Source organism: Erythrolamprus reginae, chromosome 2, assembly GCF_031021105.1.
Source record: "Erythrolamprus reginae isolate rEryReg1 chromosome 2, rEryReg1.hap1, whole genome shotgun sequence".
Classification (NCBI taxonomy): Eukaryota; Metazoa; Chordata; class Lepidosauria; order Squamata; family Dipsadidae; genus Erythrolamprus; species Erythrolamprus reginae.
Genome location: NC_091951.1, coordinates 25,757,817 through 25,774,728, shown reverse-complemented (window position 1 = coordinate 25,774,728; position 16,912 = coordinate 25,757,817). Strand labels below are relative to the sequence as shown.

At 37.5% G+C, this 16,912-nt stretch overlaps 1 protein-coding gene across 1 annotated transcript in view; it reads right to left on the bottom strand.

The window, feature by feature from the left end:
• The window catches only part of LOC139160051 (zinc finger protein 84-like), a 64,571-nt gene extending 64,144 nt beyond the window's left edge, over window positions 1–427 (bottom strand). The window contains exon 1 of the mRNA XM_070737576.1: window positions 360–427. The gene's annotated coding sequence lies outside the window, so the exon portion shown is untranslated. The remainder of the gene's footprint in view (window positions 1–359) is intronic.
• Window positions 428–16,912: the final 16,485 nt, after the last annotated feature.

The window sequence follows — 16,912 nt, the reverse complement described above, 5'->3', positions numbered from 1 at the left end:
ATTGTCTGAAATGGTATTGGGTCTCCTGCTTGTGCAGAGCGTCGGAATAGCAGACTCACAAGGTCCCTTCCAACTCTGTCACAAACCCCCAGTGATGGAGCACCCACAACCTCTGCAGGGAAGCCATTCTGAAAAAATCAACCTTAACTTGAAAGAGGCATTTTCATTGTTCCCACTAGCAGAAAATTGCAGCCACCAGTTAAACAGCGTGCAGCACCAGTGGGCTTATATTTGGGCAGGAGAGGAACCTGCAGCAGCTGACATGTTTCAGCCCGGTTGCTTCTCTGCTTCCAGGCCGTGGAGGAAACCAAACAGCCCAACTCGCTCCCGGACTCTCCTCCCACCTGCCCTCAACTCACCTACCAGCTCCTGCTTCGATCCTCGGAAGACCACAAAAGCCGCTCTGCAGGCTACCTTCCCTCCATCAGTCTTCCGGAAAAGGAAGTTCTGCGTTTCTTCTCTCCGATATTTTCTAGCAATTCAGTACTCGATGGTTTTAACTCCTCACGTTTCTGGCAGAGATTCTGCCTTTCTGACTGCCATCTCATGATAGCGGCAGAAAAGCTCTCTTGTCCCGTCTCTAAGTTTGCAAGATGTTTTCACTGTACAAATTCTATAAAATATCAAAAAGTTTTTAACTTCTAGCAACTGACTTCTTCAAGTGAGCCTAGTGAAATAGTGAAATATGATGCTACTTAGCTTACCAAGTTTAGATTATTATTATTATTATTATTACTATTATTACTATTATTACTATTATTACTATTATTACTATTATTACTATTATTATTATTATTATTATTATTATTATTATTATTATTATTATTATTATATTATTATTATTATTATTATTATTATGTCAATACAACACAGCAAACGAGATCCCTATGCTGGATTTCGTATTTCATCACCAGTCGGGTGCTTCCCAAGCACCTAAGACTGCGTGATGTAGCGGCGAATTATGTTTACCGATCACAGTAAAGCAGCCTTTTGCAATTGACAGATGGAGATTTTGTCAATTCTGATGGTTTTCAAATGTCCGCTGTACCACTGGGACCACTTTCATTGGCTTATGCCATAGTCGTTGCAGCTCGATTTTTAGATCTTCGTATTTCACTAATTTCTCCAGCTGCTTCTCCTCAATTCTGCTGTCCCCTGGGATTGTGATTATTGTGATTATTGTTATTGTTGTTGTTGTTATTATCATTATTATTATCATTATTATTATTATTATTATTATTATTATTATTTGTATGCCCCCCTCTCCGAGGACAAAATATCTACAAGACCAACATATAAAAAAAAGGAGGGGGAATGGGGAAACATTTTTCCTTAAATTTATTTTTGAAGGAAAGATTTTTATTTTATTTATTTATATATTTACATATTTACAAGACCAACATACAAAAAAAAAGGGGGGGGGACATTTTTCCCTGAATTAATTTTTTTTTAGGAAATAAAGAGGAGGTTTTGGTAGGGAAGGTTTGCCTATATGCCAATGACTCTAAAGCAGTGTTTCCCAACCGGTGTGCCGCGGCACACTGGTGTGCCGCGAGACATGGTCAGGTGTGCCGCGAAGAAATAAGCTCAGCTTCTGGTCTCGCAACTTTTTGCGAAGAGAAAAAAGTTGTGAGACCGGAAGCTGAGCTTGCTTCTTTGCGCCTTCCAAGTTTTCCAGCAGCTGTGGCTCCCCGCCCGGCTGGAGCTTCCCTGTCAGCAGGTGAGCTTTGGGGCTTGGTAGTAGGGCAGCGGCAGCGGGAGGGCGGTGCGCAGCGGGAGGGTGATGGCGGCGGCAGCGGGCAGGAGCCATACCGTGGGGCAGTGGCAGGGTGGTTTCTCTCTCTCTCCCCCTCTCTTGCTTTCTCTTTCTTTCCCCCCCTTCTCCCTCTCTCTTTCTCCCAGTAGCCGTGGGGCGACGTCAGGGTGATCAGCTGTGAGGCGGAGCTACGGAACAGAGGCACTGACGGCGGCGGCTGGAAATGCTGGAATTGCGTGGCTGGCACTTGCCTGCTGGCTGGACCAGGACGGAGGCTCAAGCCCCACGTCCATGCCCAGCGCAACGCCAGAAATGTACGGCGTCTAGCCACCGCCGTCTGTGCCTCCGTTCTGGAGCTCCGCCTCACAGCTGATCACCCTGCCGTTGCCCCACGGCTACTGGGAGAAAGAGAGAGGGAGAGAGGGGGGAGAGAAAGGGAAAGCAAGAGAGGGAGAGAGAGAAAGAGAGAGGAAGAGAGGGGGGGAGAGAAAGAGAGAGAAAGATATAGCAAGAGAGGGAGAGAGAGAAAGAGAGGGAGAGAGGGGGGAGAGAAAGAGAGAGAAAAAGATAGCAAGAGAGGTAGAGAGAGGAAGAGAGGGGGGATAGAAAGAGAGAGAAAGAGATAGCAAGAGAGGTAGAGAGAGGAAGAGAGGGGGGTAGAAAGAGAGAGAAAGAGATAGCAAGAGAGGGAGAGGGGGGGAGAGAGAAAGAGATAGCAAGAGAGGGAGAGGGAGAAAGGGAGAGGGGGGAGAGAAAGAAGGAGAGAGACGGGGTAGAGAAAGAGAGAAAGCAAAAGAGAGAGAGAGAAAGAGAGAAAGCAAGAGAGAGGGAGAGAGAGGGGGGAGAGAAAGAGAGAAAGACAGCAAGAGAGAGAAAGCAAGAGAGAGAGAGAAAGGGGGGAAGGAGGGTGAGGGAAAGACAGAGAGAGGGAAGGAGGGCAAAAAAGAGAGGAAGGAAGGGAGAAACAAAGAGAGATGGAGAGAGAGGGGAAAGAAAGAGGAGGGAAGGGAGAGAGAGAGAGAAAGAGGGAGAGAGAAAAATAGAGCGAAAGGGAGGAAGAGAGATATTTTTTGTCCAAACTTTTTTTTACACACACACACCCGCCCCCCGCCCCCCGCTCAATGTTCCCCAGGATTTTGTAAATGTGAATAATGTGCTCTAAAGTGTGCAATAGGGTTGATATTCCTGAAGGCATCTGTAATATGGCAAATGATATAGCTAGTGGTCAAAGCAGTGGAAACTGCAGTTTAATGTTTTCAAATGTAAAATAATGCACTTGGGGAAAAGGAATCCTCAATCTGAGTATTGTATAGACAGTTCTATGTTAGCAAAAACTTCAGAAAAGGATTTAGGGGTAGTGATTTCTAACAGTCTCAAAATGGGTGAACAGTGCGATCAGGTGGTAGGGAAAGCAAGTAGAATGCTTGGCTGTATAGCTAGAGGTATAGCAAGCAGGAAAAGGGAGATTGTGATCCCGGTGTATAGAGTGCTGGTGACACCACATTTGTTGGCTATGAATAAATTAACTCCCTTGAAATGGCCCTGGGTTGGGTCTAGAGGCAAAACGGAGCTGTGACATTCCTTCAATATACCAGGGTGATCCAACAGAAAAAACATATAGCCCCTCCCTGGTACAAAGCTGAAGGGATGACATCTAGTGGCCTAGAGGTTAATTCTCTGCCTTACAAGACAGAGGCCCCAGGATCAAATCCCAGTAAGGGTATGGCTAGCTGATGAGACCAGAACAAGGCCGAAATAGTGCCATCCTAGTCTCCCTTAATTTTAACTATTCAGCAAAAATATGTGATACATACATAAATACATACATACATACATACATACATACATACATACATACATACATACATCTACTCCCTTCTGAAGTTTTTGCTAACACAGAACTGCAAATACAATACTCAGGAGGATTCCTTTAACCCAAGTGCATTATTTTACATTTGGAAGCATTAAACTGCAGTTTCCATTGCTTTGACTATTTATCTAGTAAAGCTAAATCATTTGCCATATTACAGAGGCCTCCAGGAATATCAACCCTATTGCACACTTTAGTCATCAACAAATAGGCAAACCTTCCCTACCAAACCTTCCCCTATGTCACTCACAAACATATTAAAAAGAATAGGACCCAGAACAGACCCTTGTAGCACACCGCTTGGAACCAGTCTCTGCTCAGAATACTCGCCATTAACAACAACCCTCTGATGTCTATGCTTCAGCCAGCTGCAAATCCACTGAACTATCCAGGGATTGTCCAATCTTCACTAACTTATCTATCAGCTCTTTGTGTGGAACCTTTTCAAAGGCTTTGCTGAAGTCCAGATAGGCAATATCCACGGCACCACCTTCATCCACCACCTTTGTGACATAGTCAAAGAAATCAATGAGATTAGTGTGACATGATTTGCCTTCAGTAAAGCCATGCTGATTTGGGTCCAATAAGTTATTGTTTTTTAGGTGCTGATATATCCTCTTTTTGAGTAGAGTCTCCATCATTTTAACTATAACTGATGTCAAGCTAACTGGCCTGTAGTTACCAGCTTCTTCTCTACTGCCCTTCTTGTGGATAGGCACAACACTGGCCATTCTCCAATCCTCAGTCCTATAGGCAGACTTTTTTTCATTGACTATAGCCCTTACATCATTGCTAAAGCATAGCGGTTTCTTCTTCCTTTTACCTTTAGTTATTTGCCTTACATACAGTCTAGTGGCTTTTAAGATGGCCTTTTTTAATAGAGTCCACTGGGTGCTCGCTCCTGCCATTTTATCCCTGCCCTTTAATTCATTATTTAAATATTCCCCCATTGCATTAAAATTTGTTTTTTTGAAATCCAATAGTTTGGTTGCAGTATAGGATTGCTCACAGTCAGTTTATTACATCAAACCACAAACATAGGTGGTCACTGCAACCTAAATTTTCTCCCACCTTAACCTCTGAAACCCAATTCCCATTCGTAAAAACTAAATCTAGAATATTCTCCCCTCTAGTCGGTGTCTTAACCAGCTGTGCCAGAGCTGCTCCTGTAAAGGCCTCTATTATATTCTTACTTTTGCATGTAAGGGCACTGGGGATATTCCAGTCAATGTCAGGCATATTGAAATCACCCATAACCACAGTATCTCCCTTTACTTCCATTTGGGTAATTTCATCCACCATCTTGCTGTCAAAATTCTCAGATCACCCTGGAGGCCTATAGATCTTCCCAATTCTAATGATACAACCCTCTTTAGTTTGCATGCAAACCCAGAAAGTCTCCAGTTCTTTATATGTATTTTGAATTAGTGTTGGTTTTAGACTTTCCTTAACATAAATGGCTACTCCACCTCCCCTTCTCTCTACTCTATCCTCTATCCTTCCTATACAAGCACCTGGGTACCTCTGTATGATGGATGCAAACCATCCCTCTTAAACAACTCCCTATTAGACCACCTACTGACATCATGACTTACATAGCCAAAACTTTCAGCTTTACACCACTGCCTTAACCACATATTAAACTCTCTGATGTCTTTTATTTTATTATTTTTCATAAAACAGACATACAGACATACAAACATTGAACATAAAATGGGGATGTATTTCCCCGCTTCTTTTGAAAGTATACATTCAAATAGAAAAAAGAATACATAATCAAACATTTGTTAAATGTTAAAAAGTCTAGTAAAAAAATTTTCAAATCTTAAATATAATCTTAGTACGGTATAAGTAAAAATGCTTAATATGTTGTCTATATGTAATATATTCATCTAATCAAACATTTAAACAAATCACAATTACTAAACATACATAAAACAAAATTTTTAATATATCGCTTATGAGTAAACTACTATATCAAAATCATCAACGAATACATCTAATATTGTTATTACCTAAATAGAGATCTATCTCTTATTTTTTCTTATCTAACCATTTATATATGTTGTTCCATGTTTCATAAAATTTTGTATCTTCTTGATCGTTTAATCGTCTTGTCATCATATCCATTTCAGCGCAATCTAATATTTTAGCTATAACTTCTTCTTTCTTGGGGATTTCCTCCCCCTTCCAATTTTGCGCATATATTATTCTAGCCGCAGTTAATATGTGTATAATTAAGTAAAGAGTTTCCTTCTTATAAGTCTGATTAGTAATTCCTAATAAGTAAAATTCCGGGGTATTATCTATGTCATGTTTTAATACTTCTTTTAATATCTTCTCAATCATCTTCCAATAAATTTTAGCTTTACCACATGTCCACCATTGATGGTAATAAGTTCCTATATCTTTCTTGCATTTCCAACACAGTGGGGATGTTTTAGGAAACATTTTTGCAATCCTGTTTGGTGGAAGGTGCCATCTATAAAACATTTTAATTTGGTTTTCTTTTAATGAAACTGACTTGGTCATTTTCCAATTATTAATCCAGACTTTTTCCCAAGTATCTATATCTATTTCCTTACCTATATTTCTGCACCATCTTATCATGGTATCTTTTAGAGTCAACTCTATATTTTTATGAGCAATAAGAAATTTATATATTTTCCCTATCATTTTTACTGAATTGTTAATAATTAAATGACTTAGCAAATTCTTACTTTTATTAAAAATGTAAAGAGTTATATCCTTCTGATATCTGGATCGAATCTGGGCATAATGCCACCAATCTATTATTATCCCTTCTTCTTGTAGTTTATTCCTAGGCTTTAACTTCATCTGATCATTTAATAATTCTTTATATCTATAAAATATTTTCGTATCTTTTATAGATTTTGGATGTGTTATTGCTTCTAGGGGGGCTATCCATTCTGGAACATTTAAGAAGTGATTTTTCCTTATGTCCTTCCAAACCTCTAGTAAATACTTCCTTAATGTGTGTCTTTTAAAATATGAGTGATTTTTTCCTTGTCATACCATATAAATGCATGCCAACCCAGCATAAGATCATGTCCTTCTAAATTTAATATTCTTTTATTCTCTAAAGTTATCCAATCTTTAATCCATGTTAAGGCGGCGGCCTGGTAATATAATTTCCAGTTTGGAAGACCAAATCCTCCTCTTTCTTTAATGTCTTCCAAACAGTTTATTTTTATCCTTGCTTTTTTCCCTTGCCATATAAATTTTTTAACTAAGTTTGTCAAAGTTTTAAAAAAAGTTCCCCCTGGGTTTATTGGAATTACCTGAAAGAGAAATAAAACCTTAGGCAGAATATTCATCTTGATTGTGGCAATTCTTCCTAAAAATGATATTTTCAGGTTGTTCCATGTTTCTAAATCTTTTTTAATTTCTGATAATAATTTTATGTAATTATCATTTTTTAATGTTATTGTTTTCGCTGTTAAATTTATTCCTAAATATTTTACTTTCTTTACAGTTTTTATTCCAGAAATATTTTCTAATTTAGTTTCTTGTATTTTATTCATATTTTTAGTTAAGAAAGAAGTTTTGCTTTTATTTATCTTTAAACCTGCTACCTTTCCATATTGTTCAATAGTTTGCAATAAAGAAGGAACAGTTGTTATCGGTTCTTCAATTATAAACGTTAAGTCATCTGCAAAAGCTTGGAGTTTGTAAGTTTCATCTCCTATAGTTAAACCTTTTATTTTGGAATCTGCTCTTATTTTAACTAATAAAGTTTCAAGTGTCATAATAAATAACAATGGTGATATAGGACATCCTTGACGAACTCCCTTATTTATATCAAGTGCTTGTAATTGATTATTATTTAATATTATCTTAGTCGTTTGTTTAGAATATATAGTATCTATTAAGTTAACAAATTTTGAGCCAAATCTCATTCTATTTAATTGCATTTTTATAAATGTCCAGTTAACGTTGTCAAAGGCCTTTTGAGCATCTAGGAACATTAAGGATGCTGTCTTATCTGGGTGTTGTTCATAGTATTCTAATGTGTTTATTACTGTTCTAAGGTTATTTTTAATTTGTCGCCCTGGTAAAAATCCATTTTGGTCTTGATGTATTATTCCATTTATGATTCTTTTAAGTCTATCTGCATAGATGGCAATAAATATTTTATAATCTACATTTAATAAAGATATGGGTCTATAATTTTTAATTTTTACTGGGTCAGTGCCGGATTTGTGTATTAAAGTTGTCAACGATTCTGACCAAGATTTCGGAATTTTACCCTCAAGTCTACATAAGTTAAAAGTTTCTAACATATAGTTTCTTACTACTTCATTGTCTATCTTGTACCATTCTGCCGGTATAGCATCTGGACCAGTGGCCTTATTGTTTTTCTGTTTTTTAATTATAGTTAGGAGTTCTTCCATTGTTATTGGTCCATCCAACATAGTCTGTTGATCTTCTGTTATTTGTGGTAATTTTGAAGCCTGTAGGTAATTAAAAACCTCATCTTCACTAACAATGTCTTTGGCATAAAGATCTTTATAAAAATTATAAACAATATTTGCCTTTCCTTCTGTATCATATTTTATTGTACCATCTTTGTCTTCTAACTTTTTTATCAATTTGGATTGACTCTGCTTTCTAAGTTTATATGCTAACCATCTGCCTGGCTTATTTGCATGTTCAAAGTAATGTTGTTTTGCTCTTTTAATTTTTTCAGTTATTTGGTTTTGTTCTATAATTCTAATTTTATGTTTAATTACATTTATTTCTGTTTTAAAGTCTCTGTTCTTGGTGTGTTGCTGCGATGCAAATTCCAATTGTTTTAATTCATTTATTAATTGTACATACTTTAATTTATTTTCCTTATTGTATTTTGCTGTATAAGATATTGTTAACCCTCTTATATAAGCTTTGAGTGTATCCCATATATTCTGTGGAGTGGTGTCTGGGGTTTTGTTAATTTCAAGAAATATTTTTAACTCCTTTTCGATCCAATCCTTATATTTCTTATCATTTAATATATTTCTATTAATCCGCCAAATATTCTGTTTGTTGTTCCTTCTTATATAGACCACTATTGGGTTGTGGTCAGCCCATGTATTAACATCTATCTCTACTTCCCTTATTTGTTCTGCAAGCATTTTTGGTGTCCATACCATGTCTATTCTTGTCCAGATTTTGTGAGGATTAGAATAAAACGTAAATTGTCTTTTATGGGGGTGTCTTTCCCTCCATATGTCATTTAACAATAATTCTGTTTTCATTTTTTGGAAAGTACTAGGTAGTAGATTTCTTTTTGTTTTTTTCCTTTTATTGTGACTCCCTCCCCCTGAATGGTCTAATTGCCTATTCACAATAGCATTAAAGTCACCTATTATTAATACGTTCTCAATAGCTAAATCTATTATTATTTGATGTAAATTTTTATAAAATGTCATTTGGTCTTCGTTGGGAGCATAAATAGAAACAACCACTATAGGTCTAGGTTCAATATCAACTTGTACAATCAATATTCTACCATCATTATCCTTATATATTTGTTTGGAATTTATAGAGTTCTCTACATACATCACCACACCTCTTTTTTTTTGATCTGCTAATGCAGCATACATTTTTCCAATTTTGGGATTCAACAATAATTTTTGGTTATCTTTTTTGATATGTACTTCTTGTAATATTGCAATTTGAGCATTTTGATTTCTGATTTTAGAGAAGATTTGTTTCCTTTTCCTTGGTTCATTAAGTCCATTAACATTTACCGAAAAGATCTTTAGATCTTTAGTTGTTGTCATTTAGTAGGTTTTTTGGTTTCTCGTTGAGGCTGAACTCTTCTTATAGCACCTTGGTCCTGCTCTATTATTTGAGCGGTGGCCCCCAGAAGTTCTTCTTGTTGGATTGCTAGTATCTCCCCTGGTTGCTGTTGTGCTGGTTGTTGTTGAGCCTCTTGTTGTTTATCTGAAAAGTCCATGTGGCTAATGCCACTATTTTCAAAGAAATACCTAGCTTGTTCTACATTTTCCAGCTTGTATCTTGTAGAACGCCATGTCAGAGAAAGACCTTGTGGGATTAACCAACGATAGGTTATATTTTCTTTGATCAAGATTCTGGTAAGAAACTGGTAATCTCTTCTGCTCTCTCTGACACTTCTTGGAACTTGTTTTAGTATTTTTATTTCCACTCCTTGATGTTGGAGTTTGGAATTTCTTGCCCAATGAAGTATATCATCTCGTAAGGTTTTCCTGGTGAATTTGATATGAATCTCTCTTGGGAGATTGTGGCGACGGATGTAACTATTCGAAGTCCTGTAAACTTCATCGATTTCTTTCACTAGCGCAGCAGGATCCTCCTGGAGTATTCCTCCAATCGTTTCCGCCATAGTCATTTTTAAATCTTCATCTTTTTCCTCTTTCATATTCTGAAATCGTAGTCCATACGAAGCACGTTGCATCTCCAGCTGAATAATTGATTCATCATGTCTTCTGTGTCTTGCATCAGCTCTCCCTTCAAGATAATCAATTCTTTTTGCATTTTTATCGGATTTCTCTTCAACCTTTTTCACTCGATCATCACTTTCTTGTAGTGTTTGTTGGATCACCTTTATCTGGTCTTTCACCTCGCCCATATCAACTTTCAGTTGGGCCATCTCCTTTTTAAATTCTGCCAAGTCTGCTTTTATAGCTTCCCTTTGTTGTGTTGCTTCCTCTTTTATAGCCTCTCTTTGTTGGGTAGCATCCTCTTGAGATTTAAGAATGAGGTCCTGCATATTGTTTAAAGTTTCTTGTAATGTTGCAAAGTTGGGCTGCGTTGTTTTGTCTTTTTCTTTATCCTTAGAAGACATAGCTGACGCCTGGTGCGTCGGGGAAGGACGAGGGGACACTTGTGGAGAAGAGATTGTTGCTGTGGTTTGTTTTTTAACCGTTTTGACAACCGTTGAAGAAGTTGACATTGTCAAATTTGAATCCACTGTTTAAAATTCGAATTAATTTAAATCAATCTAAATTTGTATGTGGTGAAAGGGAGAAAATTTCTATAAATTCCAAATCTATTCAAACTATTTTATTAACAATTAACCTTGAATTATAACTATTCAGTTGTCAAAAGAAAAATAAAAAATTCAAAATTCAAAATCCAATATATGTTGTTCTTAATATATGTTGTTGTTATTAAGAATAATAACTATTTTAAAAAGGGAGATTTTAGGGAGGTAAAGAAAAAGGAGGAAAGGAGAAAAGACTTAATAAAGCAGTAAAAGGAGAGAGAAAAAAAGGAAAAAAAAAAGCGGGGGAATATTTCAATAAAATAGAGCAGGGAACCAAGGTTTACTAACAATGCATAGTCTTCAATTCAAACCTCTTTTACAGATAGAAATAAAAAAAAAGAAAATCAGAAAGGAATCAAAAAAGGATTAATTAATCAAAGAAAAAACACAATGTATATAGTTATAGTCTTCTTATAAATCAAGAAATTATAAATGAAAAATATGAATCCTGATGTCAGAAAATACAATTATAGTTAATCCCGATTGCAGGTCTCAAAAAGAAAATCAAATTAATAATTTTCTTGTGGTTAAAATGGAGTCTGTGTTCTTTTCCAAATCCAAGACAAAGGCGAAGAAAAATAGATCTCAAAATGGAGTCAGGTTAAAAGTCAGAAGTTCATATGTCCAGACAGATGTGAAAAAGTTTTCAAAAAAATAATCCCAAGAAAAGGGCAATCAGCAAGTAATCCAAAGTAATCCAAAAACAATCAGCAAGTAATCCAATTAGGTTAGTCCAAGGGTGAATATTCCAAAGGAAAGGTATCAGTTCCTTCTAATTCACTTTTATTTTCAAGTTGTTATATGATGTTATTATGTTGCAGAGACAACAGAGTGAAAGAAAAAAGGCAACAAGGTTATGTTCCTCCGCTGTTAAGATGTCAGCCCGGAGCACAATGCTTTTGACAGACTATAGTAAAGAAATTTTGCTCTTCATTGCTAATTTCTTTTAGGCATTAAAGTCTTTTAAATAGTCATTTCCAATTTAAGCTCTTTTATTAAAGCATAAGGTAGAAAAAATGTTTTATAGATTTCAAAATCCAAATACAAAATGGAAACAATGAAATGAAAAAAGTTAGTCTCGGCTGTTATTTGCGGATGAGACTCAAAGAGAAAAAAACTTTCACTTTCGCCTCGTTAAAGAAAGCTTTCCCTTGAGGCTTTCGAACGATCAAATCTTCAAATTTTTATCTTGAAACAAAGAGGAAATTTTTTACCTTAGGTCCTTTATCAAATGTATTCTTTTTCAGTAGATTAAATGTGGAACTTTCACTTCAAAAATTTTTCTCGGCTTCCCGCTGGGCGAGGGAAGAAAGCGCTGGCCGGTCCTCTTAAACAAAGAGGATCGGTTCTCCCGTCTTCGAAGCTGCGGGGCGAACCGCTGCCTCCGGAGTCTCAGCGATGGCTCCTCGGGCAGAGGAGAGCCCCCTGTTCTGGGATCGGGCCATCCGAGCCCGATCCGATCGCAAATGCGACCTTCGGAGGGGGTAGAAGGGATCGCCTGGCAGAGCCCTGCCAAAGATGTCCCGCCGCGATCTCCACCAAACCGGAAGCCCCCATATTAAACTCTCTGATACAAGTTGTTTTATCCTCCTGGCCACAAACCGGTAACACCTCTGAGAAAGTCACTGAATCAGTTATTCTGCCCATCTCCACACTAAGACATTGGAAATCTCTTTTTACTACATTAACATTCTCTGGGACAAATCATTTGTGCCAAGATGCACCACCACATCAACGTTATTACCTTTACTCACAGCCTTGACAATATTTGTCATCCGCCTCCTGTCCCTGCTGGCAGTGGCCCCTGGGAGACACCTCATCAGCTTCAACACATCTTTACTCTGTCCCAAATCAACACCTCTAACAGTCGAATCACCCACAAAAAAATGCATCCTCTTTTTATTTCTACTAACGACACTTGATATGATACTGTCTAGCAAGGTGAGTTATGAGCTATTTTTACATCATCAGAAATTTAATTTCTTACATGGTAAAAATGCAAAGATAAGGAGTACAATGAACAAATAAAAGACCTTTATGTTGGGATTGGTTCTGAAGAAAATCTTACCCGTGGGACAGAAACTAGCTCTCAGCTTCCTTGTATCTCCTTCAAAAGTATCTCCCCCCCACACACATATTCCAACACCTGAAGAGGGCTGCAGGTGTCCTGGTTGATCCCAAGGAGCTCTGGGATCGGGTGTGAATTTCCCCAGCCAAACTATTCATTTAAATTCTTAAGATTTATAGAAATAGAGCAATTTTATTTAGTGCCCTCCAATTAAGATTTTGAACTTTGAATTACAGCAAAGTGCCTAATATCTTCTCTTCTCTTTTGAAGAGCTCTAAAGGCTTTTATGGACTTCAAATTTGGACTTCATTTGGATTTTATTTGAGAAACATAGAAACATAGAAGTCTGACGGCAGAAAAAGACCTCATGGTCCATCTAGTCTGCCCTTATACTATTTCCTGTATTTTATCTTAGGATGGATATATGTTTATCCCAGGCATGTTTAAATTCAGTTACTGTGGATTTACCAACCACATCTGCTGGAAGTTTGTTCCAAGGATCTACTACTCTTTCAGTAAAATAATATTTTCTCATGTTGCCTTTGATCATTCCCCCAACTAACTTCAGATTGTGTCCCCTTGTTCTTGTGTTCACTTTCCTATTAAAAACACTTCCCTCCTGAACCTTATTTAACCCTTTGACATATTTAAATGTATTGATCATGTCCCCCCTTTTCCTTCTGTTCTCCAGACTATACAGATTGAGTTCATTAAGTCTTTCCTGATACGTTTTATGCTTAAGACCTCCCACCATTCTTGTAGCCCGTCTTTGGACCCGTTCAATTTTGTCAATATCTTTTTGTAGGTGAGGTCTCCAGAACTGAACACAGTATTCCAAATGGGGTCTCACCAGCGCTCTATATAAGGGGATCACAATCTCCCTCTTCCTGCTTGTTATACCTCTAGCTATGCAGCCAAGCATCCTACTTGCTTTTCCTACTGCCCGACCACACTGCTCACCCATTTTGAGACTGTCAGAAATCACTACCCCTAAATCCTTCTCTTCTGAAGTTTTTGCTAACACAGAACTGACAATGCAATATTCCTTCTCCCCAAGTGCATTATTTTACATTTGGAAACATTAAACATTAAATTTGGATGAAGTTCTTTTTTCATTGAAGTTATTTCCCTTTGTATTCAAGGAAGAGAGGTATCAGCTTTGCTTATGGTCTGCCGTCTTCTGGTTTTGAGGAGTTACTGCATCGAGACTTGTGGTTTGTATTTGTAAGAGGGCAACATATGGTCCCTTATCGGCTGTATGGTTGGAAGAATGGATTCTCTTTGTTATGTATTTATTTTTATGAAGAAAGGACGATATCAGCATTGTTTTGGAACAAAGGAACTTTGCAGAGACATGGTTACATAAATTGGCAATAGAACAAACTTTTACATACTGGATTTTTCTATCAGAGACAGATTGGAGTTGCATTCTGAGAAAGAATTATGGAGTGGAAATATGACTGATAATAACGACAAGAGTTTTAAGGGAAAAGACTGAAATTATGATACAGATTTATATCTCTAAGAATTAAATTATGTAAAAAGATGTAATGATGTAAAGATGTTAAGAAATTTTAATTTTAATTGGTTTATATTATAAGGAAATTATAATGACAAAGGGAATGATATTGGTTAGGAGATAGAATGGTCTGATGGAGGGGGAATTAATTAAAGTGAAAAAAGTTACTTAAGTTGCATATATGATAATGTTTAATTAATATATTTTTGGATTTATTAAATTATTTTCTGGGTAAAAATTTTGAATAGTGAAATAATGAAACATGGAAAATGGTCATGTTTTTTAAAGGGATGATTAATATTAATGACTAGTTTAATCATATTTTTTAAAATATTGGGAGGAGAGGTGTGGTGCAGAGGTAGCGAAAAAAACAAAGGAAAATAATAACTAGAATGAATGTTACAGTTAACAGGCTTTTATTATGAATAATTATTATCAAATAAGTAATGATTATGGAATTTATCTAGGTGTCTGATTAATAAACTTAATTATGATATATAATTTACAGAAATAGAATTATAAGAATTATGAAAATAGAAAATAAGGAGGATTATGTTTGATCTTTTTAATTTTTTTAAGAAAAGGAAATAATAAGTTCTATAATTGATTATAGAACTTATGGAATTACACAAACACATTATAATTTAAAAAGGTAGATTATGATGATTATTTAAAAAAACTTTTTTGTAAATTTATGAATGGTTATAATTTAATTTGTTTTAAAGAAAGGGAACTTTTCTTTTTATCTATTGGGATCAATATATTTAGAGTAGGGCATGATGATTCCAGAGGGTATGCAGTGATATAATTAGAGTAAGGTATGAAGATTCAGCTGGGTATGCAGTGATATACTTAGAGGTTGATTCAAATGAGTTATTAGAGGGTTTTTTCTTTTCTTTTCTCTCTCTTTTTTGCTTTTTAGAATAGGGCATGATGATTCCACTGGGTTTACAGTGATACAATTATAGTAGGGTATGAGGATTCTGCTCGGTTTACAGCGATATAATTAGAATAGGGTATGAGGATTCCTCTGAGTATACAGCAATAAAATTAGAGTAGGGTATCATGATTTCACAGGGTATAGATCAGGGGTCCCCAAACGTTTTACACAGAGGGCCAGTTCACGGTCCCTCGGACTGTTGGAGGGCCGGACTATTAAAAAAAATGAACAAATCCCTATGCACACTGCAAATACCTTATTTTAAAGTAAAAAACAAAATGGGAACTTACTATTTAGAGGGGAAGTCTGAAATTCACAAAAGTTTATGTTTTGTTTTTAATTTTCTTTTGTTAACATCTGATTGGCTGTACAAGGTTTTCTTGGTTTATAGAAAAATGTATAAAGAAAGAAGGAAGCACTTTGTCGTAATGGTTAATATGTTAGAAATATAATTGGTGTACTTTTTGAAGGAACATTAAGGAGGGAACTTAATTAAAAGAAAAGTATGTACCTGGATGACAACTTTAGAAAAAAAACATTTGCAACTTTTTTGATGATTGATATTAGTTACTAACAAAATACCGCATTTTATTCATGGAAAACTAGATGGTACACTGTATTGTTTGAATGTATGTTGAGAGAATTTCTTTTGAAAATTTACATCCCCCCAAAAAGTCCTTCCTTCCTCTGCCCCTCCATTCATTTCATTCTTCCTAACTTCCTTCCTTCCTTGTTCCCTCCATTTCTTCTTCCTTCCTTCTTTCCTTTTCTCTCCATTTCTCCTTCCTTTCTTCTCTCCCTCCCTCCTTCCTCTCCTTTTCTCTCTTGCTTGCTTTCTCACTCAGTCTCTTTCTTACTATCTTTCTTGCTATCTCTTCCTCCCCCCTCCCTTTCTCTCTTCCTCTTTCTCCCCCTTCCTTCCCTCTCTCCTTCCTTCCTCTCCACTTCTTTCCCTCCCTCTCTTTCCCTATTCTTTCCCTTTTCTTTCTCCCCACTTCTCTCTCTTGTCTTTTCCCTCTTTCACCCTCCCTCTTCTCTCCCCACGGAGAACTCACCCGACAAGCCTCTACCCCTCCCCCTGACTCCCATTCAATCCCCATTGAGAAAACAGGAGCTGGCAACTCAAAGAGAAGGAGGAGGCGGGTGTGTGCATGTATGTGTGTGTGTTGTGCCCGGCTCAGCTTTCGGCAGACCTTCCTTTATCTCGGGTGAGATGAGATCGAGGGGGACGTTCTCGCCGCTGTCACTTTGGCTTCGGATACAGGGGTGCCTCAGCGAGCGGGCACAGAGACTCACCACCTCCTCTGGGCCCAATCCCCACCTTGGCGGGAGGCGCCAGCGATAGACACAGGCGGTGGGGAAGGAGAGGGAGCCGCGGAGCCTCTTTGAAGTTTGCGGTGGAGTGCTCAGCCTCCCCACCCACCCCCAGGTGTATGGTAGGCTGACAGTGGAATGGGGAGCTCACACACATAGGCGTGTGTGAACCTTCCCTGGTTCCTTGTCCCTCCCCGCTCCAACTCCAATGCCCAGCTCCCCAGTGCGGCCTTGGAAAAGACTGCACTGGGGGTTGTTTTTGTGTGCATGGCAGCACGCCTTACAGGGGACATTGGTGTGGTCCCTGGACACAGCCGGAGAAGCCGGGCAGGGTTCAAAGCCCATGGGGGTTTCTCCAGGCCAACAGACTCATCCGTTGCTCTCTCTCTCTCTCTCTCTCTTTTTTACTCTC